At 53.4% G+C, this 20,028-nt stretch overlaps 2 long non-coding RNA genes across 3 annotated transcripts in view; both read left to right on the top strand.

The window, feature by feature from the left end:
- LOC144247197 (uncharacterized) overlaps nt 1-78 on the top strand; it is a 5,041-nt gene extending 4,963 nt beyond the window's left edge. For both annotated transcript variants that reach the window (XR_013340914.1, XR_013340913.1), the window contains one exon: nt 1-78. This exon is cut by the window's left edge and continues 781 nt beyond it. This is a non-coding gene — a long non-coding RNA (uncharacterized LOC144247197).
- A 610-nt stretch (nt 79-688) lies between these two features.
- LOC144247196 (uncharacterized) overlaps nt 689-20,028 on the top strand; it is a 216,386-nt gene continuing 197,046 nt past the window's right edge. Inside the window, exons 1-3 of the long non-coding RNA XR_013340912.1 lie at nt 689-895; nt 1,074-1,123; nt 2,330-2,453. This is a non-coding gene — a long non-coding RNA (uncharacterized LOC144247196). The remainder of the gene's footprint in view (nt 896-1,073; nt 1,124-2,329; nt 2,454-20,028) is intronic.

Below are 20,028 nucleotides of genomic sequence, written 5' to 3'. Positions count from 1 at the left end.
CCTTCCCCAAAAGGCGTCGCAGTCCTGGAAGAGGTGTTTGTCATGCAGCCTGCCAAAATAAAGACCTGTAAAATCCTAGCTCTGCCTTTTGTTTAACGTGTTCTTACTTCCTATTTATGTCATCACAGAAAGCAAGGAAGGAAGAAATGTGACTGGTTCCCACTATTGCTCCGTGCAGGCATTTTTAAAGGCTGCTGTACTTCTGTCCTCTTTTTCCACTCCAACCTTGACTTTTCCCCTCCTTTTTCGAGGTCTGCTGCTTTGGGTGTCCCAGGCAGGGCTGGGTTCCTCGGAAGGGGTCTTAGGAGTTGGTGCAGATTCTGCTTTTTGCCATGGTGTATCAAAGTGTGCCAGCAAAAGGACTGTTTTCTCCAGGGGAAAGCTTTCTCTCAATGACCATCAATGCACGTATGTGTTTTAATCGTGTAACCAGGTGCATTAAGAAAAGCCGACACCTGTAGCAGATTTGTGTTGGATCAGTGTCTGTGAGAAGTGGGCTGTGTGCTGGAGACAGAGAGACGCTGTTGGAGAGTGGCAACAGTGGCAGGTGTGAGTTGTTAAGATGATGAGGGCTCAGAACAGCCACAGGTGTGAGTTGTTAAGATAATGAGGGCTCAGAGCAGCCACAGGTGTGAGCTGTCAGGATGATGACGAGGGGCGTGTCCTGCCGGGGGGAGGTTATTTAAGGGTGAGGGTTTGCCTCAGCCAGGTTTTGCACGGAGCTGCTGAAGAAGAGGAGTTTGTGGGGGGCTCCCGGGGCTGTCTCCTGGAAGGACGGTGAGTGCTTTGGACAGGGTCCGGGGAATCCCCTGGATACACACTTGGATACGTGGAACATTGCTCAAAGGAGGAGCTGAGGGACAAACCTTTGTGCCGAGAAGCAGCAGCCAAGCAGGTGAGCCGGTGCGCTTTTATAACGGGGACTTTTCCCCTTTCCCTTTGAAATTTCGTCATCCTGAGGTTGAATTGGAGGGGGCAGTCCTGTTGTCCCCCCTCTTAAGGGGTTTGGACTGAGGTAAAAAGCCCCCTTTTGCCATCATTTGAGGCAAGCCGCTTCTTTTCTGTTCTTCTAGGGGACGCAGTTGAAGGGGAGCCCACATTTCTTTTCCCTTGTTGGGGTGAGGTGAGCGCCGGAGCATGGCGTCAGTGTCGGGGCTTCAGAGGAAGGGAGCTGCAGCCGTGGCAGCGCTGGCAGGGCGGGGATCGGGCTGTGCCGCTGCATTCGGGGCGCTTCTTCTGCCCCCGGCCCGGCAGCGAAGGGTCCGGTGCGGAGCCCTGCCGGCAGTGCCGGGGCTGGCCGGGGCGGAAGGGGAGCTGGGCGCGGCTGGGCTGCCGCGGGCCCGCCGGAGCCGCGCCGGTGCGAGCCGTGCGGAGCCGAGCGGAGCTTTGGCCGGGCCGGCGGGCGGGGGAGGCGGCGCAGGCACCGCGCCGGTGCCGGCCGGTGCCTCCGCTCCGGGCGCGGGGCTCGGGCGCCGCCGGGGCCCCCCGGGCCCGGTGCCGGCCCCGCCGGGCCGGGGGCAGCGGGCGGGGGTCTCCCGGCGCGGCGCCGCCTCTGCCTGCCGGAGGAGCCGCTTTCCTGCCGGAGCCGCGCTGCGCCCGGGGCCGGGAGCGCGGCTTCGCGTTCTCCAGCCTTCCTCGCTGCGGTGTTTCTTTAGGGTCTCATCAATGTGTTTTAAGGATTTTGGGGCTATTTTTAGAGCTTTTCTAGGAATATTTAGAGATTTTTTTAAAGGTTCATTGGGGGTTTTTAGGGATGTTTTAGGGGCTTTGTAAAGTAGAGTATTTTTATTGTATTTTAAGGGCATTCTGAGGCTATTTTCATGTTTTTGTCGGGGTTTTAAGACATTTTGAAGATGAGGGGTTTTTTAGGGCATTTTTGTGGGTTTTTTAGGGTCTTTTCATGGCATAGAGGCTGAGGGACAGCTTGAGGGTGACAGAGGCTGGGAGCTGAGGGAGGAACAGGGGAGGGGACAGTGGGTGACACAGAGAGATGCTGAGGGGGGCAGGGGCAGCTGGAGGGTGACACAGAGAAGCTGGGGGCTGAGGGGCAGAGGAGAGGGATTAAGGGTGGCACACAGGAGCTGAGGGGCAGCTGAGAGGGGGCTTGAGGGGCAAAGGGGGGTTCGAGGGTGACAGCCAGAGCCTGAGGGCTGGGGGGCTGAGGGAGGGGTCAGGGGTGAAGGGAGAGGGTCTGAGGGCTGGACAGTCCAGTGGGGATCAGGGCTACAGGGTACAACTTAGGAGGCAAGTTAGGGTACAGGTGCAGCACCCCTCACCCAGCCCTAACCTCACCCTAAGCAGCCTTTTCCCTTTTCCCCCCTAACAACAGCAGCACAGCACAGCAAGCCTGACAGCGAGACCACACCGGAAGCCTCCCAGTGGGACAGGGCAGCGACCCTCGCACCAGGACAACGCCAGAACCCTCAGAGGACAACAGGACCCGCTGCGAAAAGGTAGGGATGACATCTGTGGGCTAGAGGGCAACAGGAAGGGGTTTAGAGGCAGAGCAGGCTTCCTTGAGTGTTTTTTTTTGCAGGGCTATTAGGGGATTTTTGAAGGCTTTCTCTGGCATCTTTTAGAGAATTGTTATACCTTCCTAATGGCTATTTTAGAATTCCTTGGTGTATTTTTAGGATCGGGATGAGGGTGAGATAGGATGCCCACTGAAAATGTGGAGCATTACTGGAATGCTTTGGGAAGGTGCCAGTGGAGGGCCAGTGGGTAAGGTGCCATGATGCTGGTCTGAAGGCTGTGAATTCTGAGCAAAGCAAAGTGGTTGTGGTTAGGGTTATATGGTGGCAGATTTCCCAAGGAGAAATCCAGCACAGAAAAAATCAAGCCGAAGCTTTGTACTGTCAGGTTACAACAGGTATTCGGCATGAAAAAAAATCCCAGAGTACTTGCGGGTGGGAGATGCAAGATGAGGGAAATCCAGTGAGGTTTTGACATTGAGGACGCAAAAGGAAACGTGGGACGTGAAAACCACGGGGATTGCAGGGCCCTGCCAATGAATGAGGGATATCTAAATAGTGAAAGCAAATTCAGAAGCCCAGATTCCTGATGTCAGTTTGTAGGGCTCCCTTGGGTGTATCAGGGCAGCACACGTTTGAGGTGGGGACAACTTCGGTGTGGGGTCCAACCTTCGATATAAGGATTTTTTGCAGTCAGGGCCAGGGGCCCCTGGGCACATCCTTTTTCCATTTTCCCTGGGAAAGAAAACTCAGCAGTCCAGGTTGCTGATGTCAGTTTGTAGGGCTCCCTTGGGTCTATCAGGGCAGCACAAGTTTGAGGTGGGGACAACTTCGGTGTGGGGTCCATCCTTCGATATAAGGATTCTTTGCAGTGAGGTCCCAGCCCAGGGCCAGGGGCCCCTGGGCACATCCTTTTTCCAATTTCCCTGGGAAAGAAAACTCAGCAGTCCAGGTTCCTGATGTCAGTTTGTAGGGCTCCCTTGGGTCTATCAGGGCAGCACAAGTTTGAGGTGGGGACAACTTCGGTCTGTGCTCCATTCTTCGATATAAGAATTTTTTGCAGTCGGGGCCAGGGGCCCCTGGGCACATCCTTTTTCCATTTTCCCTGGGAAAGAAAACTCAGCAGTCCAGGTTCCTGATGTCAGTTTGTAGGGCTCCCTTGGGTGTATCAGGGCAGCACAAGTTTGAGGTGGGGACAATTTCGGTGTGGGGTCCATCCTTCGATATAAGGATTCTTTGCAGTCAGGCACCAGCCCTGGGCCAGGGGCCCCTGGGCACATCCTTTTTCCATTTTCCCTGGGAAAGAAAACTCAGCAGTCCAGGTTCCTGATGTCAGTTTGTAGGGCTCTCTTGGGTCTATCAGGGCAGCACAAGTTTGAGGTGGGGACATCTTTTGTGTGGGGTCCATCCTTCGATATAAGGATTCTTTGCAGTCAGGGCCAGGGGCCCCTGGGCACATCCTTTTTCCATTTTCCCTGGGAAAGAAAATTCAGCAGTCCAGGTTGCTGATGTCAGTTTGTAGGGCTCCCTTGGGTGTATCAGGGCAGCACAAGTTTGAGGTGCGGACAACTTCGGTGTGGGGTCCATCCTTCGATATAAGGATTTTTTGCAGTCAGGACCCAGCCCAGGGCCAGGGGCCCCTGGGCACATCCTTTTTCCATTTTCCCTGGGAAAGAAAGCTCAGCAGTCCAGGTTCCTGATGTCAGTTTGTAGGGCTCCCTTGGGTGTATCAGGGCAGCACAAGTTTGAGGTGGGGACAACTTCGGTGTGGGGTCCAACCTTCGATATAAGGATTTTTTGCAGTCAGGGCCAGGGGCCCCTGGGCACATCCTTTTTCCATTTTCCCTGGGAAAGAAAACTCAGCAGTCCAGGTTGCTGATGTCAGTTTGTAAGGCTCCCTTGGGTCTATCAGGGCAGCACAAGTTTGAGGTGGGGACAACTTCGGTCTGTGCTCCATTCTTCGATATAAGAATTTTTTGCAGTCGGGGCCAGGGGCCCCTGGGCACATCCTTTGGCCATTTTCCCTGGGAAAGAAAACTCAGCAGTCCAGGTTCCTGATGTCAGTTTGTAGGGCTCCCTTGGGTCTATCAGGGCAGCACAAGTTTGAGGTGGGGACAACTTCGGTGTGGGGTCCATCCTTCGATATAAGGATTTTTTGCAGTCCGGGCCCTGCCCAGGGCTAGGGGCCCCCGGGCACATCCTTTAGCCATTTTCCCTGGGAAAGAAAACTCAGCAGTCCAGGTTCCTGATGTCAGTTTGTAGGGCTCCCTTGGGTCTATCAGGGCAGCACAAGTTTGAGGTGGGGACAACTTCGGTGTGGGGTCCATCCTTCGATATAAGGATTTTTTGCAGTCAGGGCCAGGGGCCCCTGGGCACATCCTTTGGCCATTTTCCCTGGGAAAGAAAACTCAGCAGTCCAGGTTCCTGATGTCAGTTTGTAGAGCTCCCTTGGGTCTATCAGGGCAGCACAAGTTTGAGGTGGGGACAACTTCGGTGTGGGGTCCATCCTTCGATATAAGGATTTTTTGCAGTCTGGGCCAGGGGCCCCTGGGCACATCCTTTGGCCATTTTCCCTGGGAAAGAAAACTCAGCAGTCCAGGTTCCTGATGTCAGTTTGTAGGGCTCGCTTGGGTCTATCAGGGCAGCACAAGTTTGAGGTGTGGACAACTTCGGTGTGGGGTGCATCCTTCGATATAAGGATTTTTTGCACTCTGTTCCCTGCCCAGGGCCAGGGGCCCTCTGGGCACATCCTTTGGCCATTTTCCCTGGGAAAGAAAACTCAGCAGTCCAGGTTCCTGATGTCAGTTTGTAGGGCTCCCTTGGGTCTATCAGGGCAGCACAAGTTTGAGGTGGGGACAACTTCGGTGTGGGGTCCATCCTTCGATATAAGGATTTTTTGCAGTCAGGGCCCTGCCTAGGGCTAGGGGCCCCCGGGCACATCCTTTGGCCATTTTCCCTGGGAAAGAAAACTCAGCAGTCCAGGTTTCTGATGTCAGTTTGTAGGGCTCCCTTGGGTCTATCAGGGCAGCACAAGTTTGAGGTGGGGACAACTTTGGTGTGGGGTCCATCCTTCGATATAAGGATTTTTTGCAGTCAGGGCCAGGGGCCCCTGGGCACAACCTTTTTCCATTTTCCCTGGGAAAGAAAACTCAGCAGTCCAGGTTCCTGATGTCAGTTTGTAGAGCTCCCTTGGGTCTATCAGGGCAGCACAAGTTTGAGGTGGGGACAACTTTGGTGTGGGGTCCATCCTTCGATATAAGGATTTTTTGCAGTCAGGGCCAGGGGCCCCTGGGCACATCCTTTTTCCATTTTCCCTGGGAAAGAAAACTCAGCAGTCCAGGTTCCTGATGTCAGTTTGTAGGGCTCCCTTGGGTCTATCAGGGCAGCACAAGTTTTTGGCGGGGACAACTTCAGTGTGGGGTCCATCCTTCGATATAAGGATTCTTTGCAGTGAGGTCCCAGCCCAGGGCCAGGGGCCCCTGGGCACGTCCTTTTTCCAATTTCCCTGGGAAAGAAAACCCAGCAGTCCAGGTTCCCAATGTCAGTTTGTAGGGCTCCCTTGGGTCTATCAGGGCAGCACAAGTTTGAGGTGGGGACAGCTTCGGTCTGTGCTCCATTCTTCGATATAAGGATTTTTTGCAGTCAGGGCCAGGGGCCCCTAGGCGCATCCTTTGGCCATTTTCCCTGGGAAAGAAAACTCAGCAGTCCAGGTTCCTGATGTCAGTTTGTAGGGCTCCCTTGGGTCTATCAGGGCAGCACAAGTTTGAGGTGGGGACAATTTCGGTGTGGGGTCCATCCTTCGATATAAGGATTTTTTTGCAGTCAGGCACCAGCCCAGGGCCAGGGGCCCCTGGGCACATCCTTTTTCCATTTTCCCTGGGAAAGAAAACTTAGCAGTCCAGGTTGCTGATGTCAGTTTGTAGGGCTCCCTTGGGTCTATCAGGGCAGCACAAGTTTGAGGTGGGGACAACTTCGGTGTGGGGTGCATCCTTCGATATAAGGATTTTTTGCAGTCAGGCCCCAGCCCAGGGCCAGGGGCCCCTGGGCACATCCTTTTTCCATTTTCCCTGGGAAAGAAAACTCAGCAGTCCAGGTTCCTGATGTCAGTTTGTAGGGCTCCCTTGGGTGTATCAGGGCAGCACACGTTTCAGGTGGGGACAACTTCGGTGTGGGGTCCAACCTTCGATATAAGGATTTTTTGCAGTCAGGGCCAGGGGCCCCTGGGCACATCCTTTTTCCATTTTCCCTGGGAAAGAAAACTCAGCAGTCCAGGTTCCTGATGTCAGTTTGTAGGGCTCCCTTGGGTGTATCAGGGCAGCACAAGTTTGAGGTGGGGACAACTTCGGTGTGGGGTCCATCCTTCGATATAAGGATTCTTTGCAGTCGGGGCCAGGGGCCCCTGGGCACATCCTTTTTCCATTTTCCCTGGGAAAGAAAACTCAGCAGTCCAGGTTCCTGATGTCAGTTTGTAGGGCTCCCTTGGGTGTATCAGGGCAGCACAAGTTTGAGGTGGGGACAATTTCGGTGTGGGGTCCATCCTTCGATATAAGGATTCTTTGCAGTCAGGCACCAGCCCTGGGCCAGGGGCCCCTGGGCACATCCTTTTTCCATTTTCCCTGGGAAAGAAAACTCAGCAGTCCAGGTTGCTGATGTCAGTTTGTAGGGCTCCCTTGGGTCTATCAGGGCAGCACAAGTTTGAGGTGGGGACAACTTCGGTCTGTGCTCCATTCTTCGATATAAGAATTTTTTGCAGTCGGGGCCAGGGGCCCCTGGGCACATCCTTTGGCCATTTTCCCTGGGAAAGAAAACTCAGCAGTCCAGGTTCCTGATGTCAGTTTGTAGGGCTCCCTTGGGTCTATCAGGGCAGCACAAGTTTGAGGTGGGGACAATTTCGGTGTGGGGTCCATCCTTCGATATAAGGATTCTTTGCAGTGAGGACCCTGCCCAGGGCCAGGGGCCCCTGGGCACATCCTTTTTCCATTTTCCCTGGGAAAGAAAACTCAGCAGTCCAGTTTCCTGATGTCAGTTTGTAGGGCTCCCTTGGATGTATCAGGGCAGCACAAGTTTGAGGTGGGGACAACTTTGGTGTGGGGTCCATCCTTCGATATAAGGATTCTTTGCCGTCAATGCCAGGGGCCCCTGGGCACATCCTTTTTCCATTTTCCCTGGGAAAGAAAATTCAGCAGTCCAGGTTGCTGATGTCAGTTTGTAGGGCTCCCTTGGGTGTATCAGGGCAGCACAAGTTTGAGGTGCGGACAACTTCGGTGTGGGGTCCATCCTTCGATATAAGGATTTTTTGCAGTCAGGCCCCAGCCCAGGGCCAGGGGCCCCTGGGCACATCCTTTTTCCATTTTCCCTGGGAAAGAAAGCTCAGCAGTCCAGGTTCCTGATGTCAGTTTGTAGGGCTCCCTTGGGTGTATCAGGGCAGCACAAGTTTGAGATGGGGACAACTTCGGTGTGGGGTCCAACCTTCGATATAAGGATTTTATGCAGTCAGGGCCAGGGGCCCCTGGGCACATCCTTTTTCCATTTTCCCTGGGAAAGAAAACTCAGCAGTCCAGGTTCCTGATGTCAGTTTGTAAGGCTCCCTTGGGTCTATCAGGGCAGCACAAGTTTGAGGTGGGGACAACTTCGGTGTGGGGTCCATCATTCGATATAAGGATTCTTTGCAGTGAGGTCCCAGCCCAGGGCCAGGGGCCCCTGGGCACATCCTTTTTCCAATTTCCCTGGGAAAGAAAACTCACCAGTCCAGGTTGCTGATGTCAGTTTGTAGGGCTCCCTTGGGTCTATCAGGGCAGCACAAGTTTGAGGTGGGGACAACTTCGGTCTGTGCTCCATTCTTCGATATAAGAATTTTTTGCAGTCGGGGCCAGGGGCCCCTGGGCACATCCTTTTTCCATTTTCCCTGGGAAAGAAAACTCAGCAGTCCAGGTTCCTGATGTCAGTTTGTAGGGCTCCCTTGGGTCTATAGGGCAGCACAAGTTTGAGGTGGGGACAATTTCGGTGTGGGGTCCATCCTTCGATATAAGGATTCTTTGCAGTCAGGCACCAGCCCAGTGCCAGGGGCCCCTGGGCACATCCTTTTTCCATTTTCCCTGGGAAAGAAAACTCAGCAGTCCAGGTTCCTGATGTCAGTTTGTAGGGCTCCCTTGGGTCTATCAGGGCAGCACAAGTTTGAGGTGGGGACAACTTCGGTGTGGGGTCCATCCTTCGATATAAGGTTTTTTTGCAGTCAGGTCCTGGGTCCCCTGGGCACATCCTTTTTCCATTTTCCCTGGGAAAGAAAGCTCAGCAGTCCAGGTTCCTGATGTCAGTTTGTAGGGCTCCCTTGGGTCTATCAGGGCAGCACAAGTTTTTGGTGGGGACCACTTCGGTGTGGGGTCCATACTTCGATATAAGGTTTTTTTGCAGTCAGGTCCTGGGTCCCCTGGGCACATCCTTTTTCCATTTTCCCTGGGAAAGAAAACTCAGCAGTCCAGGTTCCTGATGTCAGTTTGTAGAGCTCCCTTGGGTCTATCAGGGCAGCACAAGTTTTTGGTGGGGACAACTTCGGTGTGGGGTCCATCCTTCGATATAAGGATTTTTTGCAATGAGGTCCCTGCCCAGGGCCAGGGGCCCCCGGGCACATCCTTTTTCCATTTTCCCTGGGAAAGAAAACTCAGCAGTCCAGGTTCCTGATGTCAGTTTGTAGAGCTCCCTTGGGTCTATCAGGGCAGCACAAGTTTGAGGTGGGGACAACTTCGGTGTGGGGTCCATCCTTCGATATAAGGATTTTTTGCAGTCAGGGCCAGGGGCCCCTGGGCACATCCTTTTTCCATTTTCCCTGGGAAAGAAAACTCAGCAGTGCAGGTTGCTGATGTCAGTTTGTAGGGCTCCCTTGGGTGTATCAGGGCAGCACAAGTTTGAGGTGCGGACAACTTCGGTGTGGGGTCCATTCTTCCATATAAGGATTTTTTGCAGTGAGGACCCAGCCCAGGGCCAGGGGCCCCTGGGCACATCCTTTTTCCATTTTCCCTGGGAAAGAAAACTCAGCAGTCCAGGTTCCTGATGTCAGTTTGTAGGGCTCCCTTGGGTGTATCAGGGCAGCACAAGTTTTTGGTGGGGACAACTTCGGTGTGGGGTGCATCCTTCGATATAAGGATTTTTTGCAGTCAGGGCCAGGGGCCCCTGGGCACATCCTTTTTCCATTTTCCCTGGGAAAGAAAACTCAGCAGTCCAGGTTCCTGATGTCAGTTTGTAGGGCTCCCTTGGGTCTATCAGGGCAGCACAAGTTTGAGGTGGGGACAACTTCGGTGTGGGGTGCATCCTTCGATATAAGGATTTTTTGCAGTCAGGGCCAGGGGCCCCTGGGCACATCCTTTTTCCATTTTCCCTGGGAAAGAAAACTCAGCAGTCCAGGTTCCTGATGTCAGTTTGTAGGGCTCCCTTGGGTCTATCAGGGCAGCACAAGTTTGAGGTGGGGACAACTTCGGTGTGGGGTCCATCCTTCGATATAAGGATTTTTTGCAGTCAGGGCCAGGGGCCCCTGGGCACATCCTTTTTCCATTTTCCCTGGGAAAGAAAACTCAGCAGTCCAGGTTGCTGATGTCAGTTTGTAGGGCTCCCTTGGGTGTATCAGGGCAGCACAAGTTTGAGGTGCGGACAACTTCGGTGTGGGGTCCATCCTTCGATATAAGGATTTTTTGCAGTCAGGGCCAGGGGCCCCTGGGCACATCCTTTTTCCATTTTCCCTGGGAAAGAAAACTCAGCAGTCCAGGTTCCTGATGTCAGTTTGTAGAGCTCCCTTGGGTCTATCAGGGCAGCACAAGTTTTTGGTGGCGACAACTTTGGTGTGGGGTGCATCCTTCGATATAAGGATTTTTTGCAATGAGGTCCCTGCCCAGGGCCAGGGGCCCCCGTGCACATCCTTTTTCCATTTTCCCTGGGAAAGAAAACTCAGCAGTCCAGGTTCCTGATGTCAGTTTGTAGGGCTCCCTTGGGTCTATCAGGGCAGCACAAGTTTGAGGTGGGGACAACTTCGGTGTGGGGTCCATCCTTCGATATAAGGATTTTTTGCAGTCTGGGCCTGGGGCCCCTGGGCACATCCTTTGGCCATTTTCCCTGGGAAAGAAAACTCAGCAGTCCAGGTTCCTGATGTCAGTTTGTAGGGCTCCCTTGGGTCTATCAGGGCAGCACAAGTTTGAGGTGGGGACAACTTCGGTGTGGGGTCCATCCTTCGATATAAGGATTTTTTGCAGTCAGGGCCAGGGGCCCCTGGGCACATCCTTTTTCCATTTTCCCTGGGAAAGAAAACTCAGCAGTCCAGGTTCCTGATGTCAGTTTGTAGGGCTCCCTTGGGTCTATCAGGGCAGCACAAGTTTTTGGTGGGGACCACTTCGGTGCGGGGTCCATCCTTCGATATAAGGATTCTTTGCAGTGACGACCCTGCCCAGGGCCAGGGGCCCCTGGGCACATCCTTTTTCCATTTTCCCTGGGAAAGAAAACTCAGCAGTCCAGGTTCCTGATGTCAGTTTGTAGGGCTCCCTTGGGTCTATCAGGGCAGCACAAGTTTGAGGTGGGGACAACTTCGGTGTGGGGTCCATCCTTCGATATAAGGATTTTTTGCAGTCAGGGCCAGGGGCCCCTGGGCACATCCTTTTTCCATTTTCCCTGGGAAAGAAAACTCAGCAGTCCAGGTTCCTGATGTCAGTTTGTAGGGCTCCCTTGGGTCTATCAGGGCAGCACAAGTTTGAGGTGGGGACAACTTCGGTGTGGGGTCCATCCTTCGATATAAGGATTTTTTGCAGTCAGGGCCAGGGGCCCCCGGGCACATCCTTTGGCCATTTTCCCTGGGAAAGAAAACTCAGCAGTCCAGGTTCCTGATGTCAGTTTGTAGGGCTCCCTTGGGTCTATCAGGGCAGCACAAGTTTGAGGTGGGGACAACTTCGGTGTGGGGTCCATCCTTCGATATAAGGATTTTTTGCAGTCAGGGCCAGGGGCCCCCGGGCACATCCTTTGGCCATTTTCCCTGGGAAAGAAAACTCAGCAGTCCAGGTTCCTGATGTCAGTTTGTAGGGCTCCCTTGGGTCTATCAGGGCAGCACAAGTTTGAGGTGGGGACAACTTCGGTGTGGGGTCCATCCTTCGATATAAGGACTCTTTGCAGTGAGGACCCTGCCCAGGGCCAGGGGCCCCTGGGCACATCCTTTGGCCATTTTCCCTGGGAAAGAAAACTCAGCAGTCCAGGTTCCTGATGTCAGTTTGTAGGGCTCCCTTGGGTGTATCAGGGCAGCACAAGTTTGAGGTGGGGACAACTTCGGTGTGGGGTCCATCCTTCGATATAAGGATTTTTTGCAGTCAGGGCCAGGGGCCCCTGGGCACATCCTTTGGCCATTTTCCCTGGGAAAGAAAACTCAGCAGTCCAGGTTCCTGATGTCAGTTTGTAGGGCTCCCTTGGGTCTATCAGGGCAGCACAAGTTTTTGGTGGGGACAACTTCGGTGTGGGGTGCATCCTTCGATATAAGGATTTTTTGCAGTCAGGGCCAGGGGCCCCTGGGCACATCCTTTTTCCATTTTCCCTGGGAAAGAAAACTCAGCAGTCCAGGTTCCTGATGTCAGTTTGTAGGGCTCCCTTGGGTCTATCAGGGCAGCACAAGTTTGAGGTGGGGACAACTTCGGTGTGGGGTCCATCCTTCGATATAAGGATTCTTTTCAGTGAGGACTCTGCCCAGGGCCAGGGGCCCCTGGGCACATCCTTTGGCCATTTTCCCTGGGAAAGAAAACTCAGCAGTCCAGGTTCCTGATGTCAGTTTGTAGGGCTCCCTTGGGTCTATCAGGGCAGCACAAGTTTGAGGTGGGGACAACTTCGGTGTGGGGTCCATCCTTCGATATAAGGATTTTTTGCAGTCAGGGCCAGGGGCCCCTGGGCACATCCTTTGGCCATTTTCCCTGGGAAAGAAAACTCAGCAGTCCAGGTTCCTGATGTCAGTTTGTAGGGCTCCCTTGGGTCTATCAGGGCAGCACAAGTTTTTGGTGGGGACCACTTCGGTGTGGGGTCCATCCTTCGATATAAGGTTTTTTTGCAGTGAGGTCCTGGGTCCCCTGGGCACATCCTTTTTCCATTTTCCCTGGGAAAGAAAACTCAGCAGTCCAGGTTCCTGATGTCAGTTTGTAGGGCTCCCTTGGGTCTATCAGGGCAGCACAAGTTTGAGGTGGGGACAATTTCGGTGTGGGGTCCATCCTTCGATATAAGGATTTTTTTGCAGTCAGGCACCAGCCCAGGGCCAGGGGCCCCTGGGCACATCCTTTTTCCATTTTCCCTGGGAAAGAAAACTCAGCAGTCCAGGTTGCTGATGTCAGTTTGTAGGGCTCCCTTGGGTCTATCAGGGCAGCACAAGTTTGAGGTGCGGACAACTTCGGTGTGGGGTCCATCCTTCGATATAAGGATTCTTTGCCGTCAATGCCAGGGGCCCCTGGGCACATCCTTTTTCCATTTTCCCTGGGAAAGAAAATTCAGCAGTCCAGGTTGCTGATGTCAGTTTGTAGGGCTCCCTTGGGTCTATCAGGGCAGCACAAGTTTGAGGTGGGGACAACTTCGGTGTGGGGTCCATCCTTCGATATAAGGATTTTTTGCAGTCAGGCCCCAGCCCAGGGCCAGGGGCCCCTGGGCACATCCTTTTTCCATTTTCCCTGGGAAAGAAAGCTCAGCAGTCCAGGTTCCTGATGTCAGTTTGTAGGGCTCCCTTGGGTGTATCAGGGCAGCACAAGTTTGAGATGGGGACAACTTCGGTGTGGGGTCCAACCTTCGATATAAGGATTTTTTGCAGTCAGGGCCAGGGGCCCCTGGGCACATCCTTTTTCCATTTTCCCTGGGAAAGAAAACTCAGCAGTCCAGGTTCCTGATGTCAGTTTGTAAGGCTCCCTTGGGTCTATCAGGGCAGCACAAGTTTGAGGTGGGGACAACTTCGGTGTGGGGTCCATCATTCGATATAAGGATTCTTTGCAGTGAGGTCCCAGCCCAGGGCCAGGGGCCCCTGGGCACATCCTTTTTCCAATTTCCCTGGGAAAGAAAACTCAGCAGTCCAGGTTCCTGATGTCAGTTTGTAGGGCTCCCTTGGGTCTATCAGGGCAGCACAAGTTTGAGGTGGGGACAACTTCGGTGTGGGGTCCATTCTTCGATATAAGAATTTTTTGCAGTCGGGGCCAGGGGCCCCTGGGCACATCCTTTTTCCATTTTCCCTGGGAAAGAAAACTCAGCAGTCCAGGTTCCTGATGTCAGTTTGTAGGGCTCCCTTGGGTCTATAGGGCAGCACAAGTTTGAGGTGGAGACAATTTCGGTGTGGGGTCCATCCTTCGATATAAGGATTCTTTGCAGTCAGGCACCAGCCCAGTGCCAGGGGCCCCTGGGCACATCCTTTTTCCATTTTCCCTGGGAAAGAAAACTCAGCAGTCCAGGTTCCTGATGTCAGTTTGTAGAGCTCCCTTGGGTCTATCAGGGCAGCACAAGTTTGAGGTGGGGACAACTTCGGTGTGGGGTCCATCCTTCGATATAAGGTTTTTTTGCAGTCAGGTCCTGGGTCCCCTGGGCACATCCTTTTTCCATTTTCCCTGGGAAAGAAAGCTCAGCAGTCCAGGTTCCTGATGTCAGTTTGTAGGGCTCCCTTGGGTCTATCAGGGCAGCACAAGTTTTTGGTGGGGACCACTTCGGTGTGGGGTCCATACTTCGATATAAGGTTTTTTTGCAGTCAGGTCCTGGGTCCCCCGGGCACATCCTTTTTCCATTTTCCCTGGGAAAGAAAACTCAGCAGTCCAGGTTCCTGATGTCAGTTTGTAGGGCTCCCTTGGGTCTATCAGGGCAGCACAAGTTTTTGGTGGGGACAACTTCGGTGTGGGGTCCATCCTTCGATATAAGGATTTTTTGCAATGAGGTCCCTGCCCAGGGCCAGGGGCCCCCGGGCACATCCTTTTTCCATTTTCCCTGGGAAAGAAAACTCAGCAGTCCAGGTTCCTGATGTCAGTTTGTAGAGCTCCCTTGGGTCTATCAGGGCAGCACAAGTTTGAGGTGGGGACAACTTCGGTGTGGGGTCCATCCTTCAATATACGGATTTTTTGCAGTCAGGGCCAGGGGCCCCTGGGCACATCCTTTTTCCATTTTCCCTGGGAAAGAAAACTCAGCAGTGCAGGTTGCTGATGTCAGTTTGTAGGGCTCCCTTGGGTGTATCAGGGCAGCACAAGTTTGAGGTGCGGACAACTTCGGTGTGGGGTCCATCCTTCGATATAAGGATTTTTTGCAGTGAGGACCCAGCCCAGGGCCAGGGGCCCCTGGGCACATCCTTTTTCCATTTTCCCTGGGAAAGAAAACTCAGCAGTCCAGGTTCCTGATGTCAGTTTGTAGGGCTCCCTTGGGTGTATCAGGGCAGCACAAGTTTTTGGTGGGGACAACTTCGGTGTGGGGTGCATCCTTCGATATAAGGATTTTTTGCAGTCAGGGCCAGGGGCCCCTGGGCACATCCTTTTTCCATTTTCCCTGGGAAAGAAAACTCAGCAGTCCAGGTTCCTGATGTCAGTTTGTAGGGCTCCCTTGGGTGTATCAGGGCAGCACAAGTTTGAGGTGGGGACAACTTCGGTGTGGGGTCCATCCTTCGATATAAGGATTTTTTGCAGTCAGGGCCAGGGGCCCCTGGGCACATCCTTTGGCCATTTTCCCTGGGAAAGAAAACTCAGCAGTCCAGGTTCCTGATGTCAGTTTGTAGGGCTCCCTTGGGTCTATCAGGGCAGCACAAGTTTTTGGTGGGGACAACTTCGGTGTGGGGTGCATCCTTCGATATAAGGATTTTTTGCAGTCAGGGCCAGGGGCCCCTGGGCACATCCTTTTTCCATTTTCCCTGGGAAAGAAAACTCAGCAGTCCAGGTTCCTGATGTCAGTTTGTAGGGCTCCCTTGGGTGTATCAGGGCAGCACAAGTTTGAGGTGGGGACAACTTCGGTGTGGGGTCCATCCTTCGATATAAGGATTCTTTTCAGTGAGGACTCTGCCCAGGGCCAGGGGCCCCTGGGCACATCCTTTGGCCATTTTCCCTGGGAAAGAAAACTCAGCAGTCCAGGTTGCTGATGTCAGTTTGTAGGGCTCCCTTGGGTCTATCAGGGCAGCACAAGTTTTTGGTGGGGACCACTTCGGTGTGGGGTCCATACTTCGATATAAGGTTTTTTTGCAGTGAGGTCCTGGGTCCCCTGGGCACATCCTTTTTCCATTTTCCCTGGGAAAGAAAAATCAGCAGTCCAGGTTCCTGATGTCAGTTTGTAGAGCTCCCTTGGGTCTATCAGGGCAGCACAAGTTTGAGGTGGGGACAACTTCGGTGTGGGCTCCATCCTTCGATATAAGGATTTTTTGCAATGAGGTCCCTGCCCAGGGCCAGGGGCCCCCGGGCACATCCTTTTTCCATTTTCCCTGGGAAAGAAAACTCAGCAGTCCAGGTTCCTGATGTCAGTTTGTAGAGCTCCCTTGGGTCTATCAGGGCAGCACAAGTTTGAGGTGGGGACAACTTCGGTGTGGGGTCCATCCTTCGATATAAGGATTTTTTGCAGTCAGGGCCAGGGGCCCTTGGGCACATCCTTTGGCCATTTTCCCTGGGAAAGAAAACTCAGCAGTCCAGGTTCCTGATGTCAGTTTGTAGAGCTCCCTTGGGTCTATCAGGGCAGCACAAGTTTTTGGTGTGGACAACTTTGGTGTGGGGTGCATCCTTCGATATAAGGATTTTTTGCAATGAGGTCCCTGCCCAGGGCCAGGGGCCCCCGGGCACATCCTTTTTCCATTTTCCCTGGTAAAGAAAACTCAGCAGTCCTGGTTCCTGATGTCAGTTTGTAGGGCTCCCTTGGGTCTATCAGGGCAGCACAAGTTTGAGGTGGGGACAACTTCGGTGTGGGGTCCATCCTTCGATATAAGGATTTTTTGCAGTCAGGGCAAGGGGACCCTGGGCACATCCTTTTTCCATTTTCCCTGGGAAATAAAACTCAGCAGTCCAGGTTCCTGATGTCAGTTTGTAGGGCTCCCTTGGGTGTATCAGGGCAGCACAAGTTTGAGGTGGGGACAACTTCGGTGTGGGGTCCATCCTTCGATATAAGGATTCTTTGCAGTGAGGACCCTGCCCAGGGCCAGGGGCCCCTGGGCACATCCTTTGGCCATTTTCCCTGGGAAAGAAAACTCAGCAGTCCAGGTTCCTGATGTCAGTTTGTAGGGCTCCCTTGGGTCTATCAGGGCAGCACAAGTTTGAGGTGGGGACAACTTCGGTGTGGGGTCCATCCTTCGATATAAGGATTTTTTGCAGTCAGGGCCAGGGGCCCCTGGGCACATCCTTTGGCCATTTTCCCTGGGAAAGAAAACTCAGCAGTCCAGGTTCCTGATGTCAGTTTGTAGGGCTCCCTTGGGTCTATCAGGGCAGCACAAGTTTTTGATGGGGACCACTTCGGTGTGGGGTCCATCCTTCGATATAAGGTTTTTTTGCAGTCAGGTCCTGGGTCCCCTGGGCACATCCTTTTTCCATTTTCCCTGGGAAAGAAAACTCAGCAGTCCAGGTTCCTGATGTCAGTTTGTAGAGCTCCCTTGGGTCTATCAGGGCAGCACAAGTTTGAGGTGGGGACAACTTCGGTGTGGGGTCCATCCTTCGATATAAGGATTCTTTGCAGTCGGGGCCAGGGGCCCCTGGGCACATCCTTTTTCCATTTTCCCTGGGAAAGAAAACTCAGCAGTCCAGGTTCCTGATGTCAGTTTGTAGGGCTCCCTTGGGTCTATCAGGGCAGCACAAGTTTGAGGTGGGGACAACTTCGGTGTGGGGTCCATCCTTCGATATAAGGATTCTTTGCAGTCAGGCACCAGCCCTGGGCCAGGGGCCCCTGGGCACATCCTTTTTCCATTTTCCCTGGGAAAGAAAACTCAGCAGTCCAGGTTGCTGATGTCAGTTTGTAGGGCTCCCTTGGGTCTATCAGGGCAGCACAAGTTTGAGGTGGGGACAACTTCGGTCTGTGCTCCATTCTTCGATATAAGAATTTTTTGCAGTCGGGGCCAGGGGCCCCTGGGCACATCCTTTGGCCATTTTCCCTGGGAAAGAAAACTCAGCAGTCCAGGTTCCTGATGTCAGTTTGTAGGGCTCCCTTGGGTCTATCAGGGCAGCACAAGTTTGAGGTGGGGACAATTTCGGTGTGGGGTCCATCCTTCGATATAAGGATTCTTTGCAGTGAGGACCCTGCCCAGGGCCAGGGGCCCCTGGGCACATCCTTTTTCCATTTTCCCTGGGAAAGAAAACTCAGCAGTCCAGTTTCCTGATGTCAGTTTGTAGGGCTCCCTTGGATGTATCAGGGCAGCACAAGTTTGAGGTGGGGACAACTTTGGTGTGGGGTCCATCCTTCGATATAAGGATTCTTTGCCGTCAATGCCAGGGGCCCCTGGGCACATCCTTTTTCCATTTTCCCTGGGAAAGAAAATTCAGCAGTCCAGGTTGCTGATGTCAGTTTGTAGGGCTCCCTTGGGTGTATCAGGGCAGCACAAGTTTGAGGTGCGGACAACTTCGGTGTGGGGTCCATCCTTCGATATAAGGATTTTTTGCAGTCAGGCCCCAGCCCAGGGCCAGGGGCCCCTGGGCACATCCTTTTTCCATTTTCCCTGGGAAAGAAAGCTCAGCAGTCCAGGTTCCTGATGTCAGTTTGTAGGGCTCCCTTGGGTGTATCAGGGCAGCACAAGTTTGAGATGGGGACAACTTCGGTGTGGGGTCCAACCTTCGATATAAGGATTTTATGCAGTCAGGGCCAGGGGCCCCTGGGCACATCCTTTTTCCATTTTCCCTGGGAAAGAAAACTCAGCAGTCCAGGTTCCTGATGTCAGTTTGTAAGGCTCCCTTGGGTCTATCAGGGCAGCACAAGTTTGAGGTGGGGACAACTTCGGTGTGGGGTCCATCATTCGATATAAGGATTCTTTGCAGTGAGGTCCCAGCCCAGGGCCAGGGGCCCCTGGGCACATCCTTTTTCCAATTTCCCTGGGAAAGAAAACTCACCAGTCCAGGTTGCTGATGTCAGTTTGTAGGGCTCCCTTGGGTCTATCAGGGCAGCACAAGTTTGAGGTGGGGACAACTTCGGTCTGTGCTCCATTCTTCGATATAAGAATTTTTTGCAGTCGGGGCCAGGGGCCCCTGGGCACATCCTTTTTCCATTTTCCCTGGGAAAGAAAACTCAGCAGTCCAGGTTCCTGATGTCAGTTTGTAGGGCTCCCTTGGGTCTATAGGGCAGCACAAGTTTGAGGTGGGGACAATTTCGGTGTGGGGTCCATCCTTCGATATAAGGATTCTTTGCAGTCAGGCACCAGCCCAGTGCCAGGGGCCCCTGGGCACATCCTTTTTCCATTTTCCCTGGGAAAGAAAACTCAGCAGTCCAGGTTCCTGATGTCAGTTTGTAGGGCTCCCTTGGGTCTATCAGGGCAGCACAAGTTTGAGGTGGGGACAACTTCGGTGTGGGGTCCATCCTTCGATATAAGGTTTTTTTGCAGTCAGGTCCTGGGTCCCCTGGGCACATCCTTTTTCCATTTTCCCTGGGAAAGAAAGCTCAGCAGTCCAGGTTCCTGATGTCAGTTTGTAGGGCTCCCTTGGGTCTATCAGGGCAGCACAAGTTTTTGGTGGGGACCACTTCGGTGTGGGGTCCATACTTCGATATAAGGTTTTTTTGCAGTCAGGTCCTGGGTCCCCTGGGCACATCCTTTTTCCATTTTCCCTGGGAAAGAAAACTCAGCAGTCCAGGTTCCTGATGTCAGTTTGTAGAGCTCCCTTGGGTCTATCAGGGCAGCACAAGTTTTTGGTGGGGACAACTTCGGTGTGGGGTCCATCCTTCGATATAAGGATTTTTTGCAATGAGGTCCCTGCCCAGGGCCAGGGGCCCCCGGGCACATCCTTTTTCCATTTTCCCTGGGAAAGAAAACTCAGCAGTCCAGGTTCCTGATGTCAGTTTGTAGAGCTCCCTTGGGTCTATCAGGGCAGCACAAGTTTGAGGTGGGGACAACTTCGGTGTGGGGTCCATCCTTCGATATAAGGATTTTTTGCAGTCAGGGCCAGGGGCCCCTGGGCACATCCTTTTTCCATTTTCCCTGGGAAAGAAAACTCAGCAGTGCAGGTTGCTGATGTCAGTTTGTAGGGCTCCCTTGGGTGTATCAGGGCAGCACAAGTTTGAGGTGCGGACAACTTCGGTGTGGGGTCCATTCTTCCATATAAGGATTTTTTGCAGTGAGGACCCAGCCCAGGGCCAGGGGCCCCTGGGCACATCCTTTTTCCATTTTCCCTGGGAAAGAAAACTCAGCAGTCCAGGTTCCTGATGTCAGTTTGTAGGGCTCCCTTGGGTGTATCAGGGCAGCACAAGTTTTTGGTGGGGACAACTTCGGTGTGGGGTGCATCCTTCGATATAAGGATTTTTTGCAGTCAGGGCCAGGGGCCCCTGGGCACATCCTTTTTCCATTTTCCCTGGGAAAGAAAACTCAGCAGTCCAGGTTCCTGATGTCAGTTTGTAGGGCTCCCTTGGGTCTATCAGGGCAGCACAAGTTTGAGGTGGG

This window comes from Lonchura striata, chromosome 17, assembly GCF_046129695.1.
Source record: "Lonchura striata isolate bLonStr1 chromosome 17, bLonStr1.mat, whole genome shotgun sequence".
Lineage (NCBI taxonomy): Eukaryota > Metazoa > Chordata > Aves > Passeriformes > Estrildidae > Lonchura > Lonchura striata.
The sequence above is the reverse complement of the archived record's forward strand: the minus strand, read 5'-3'. Positions and strand labels throughout refer to the sequence as shown.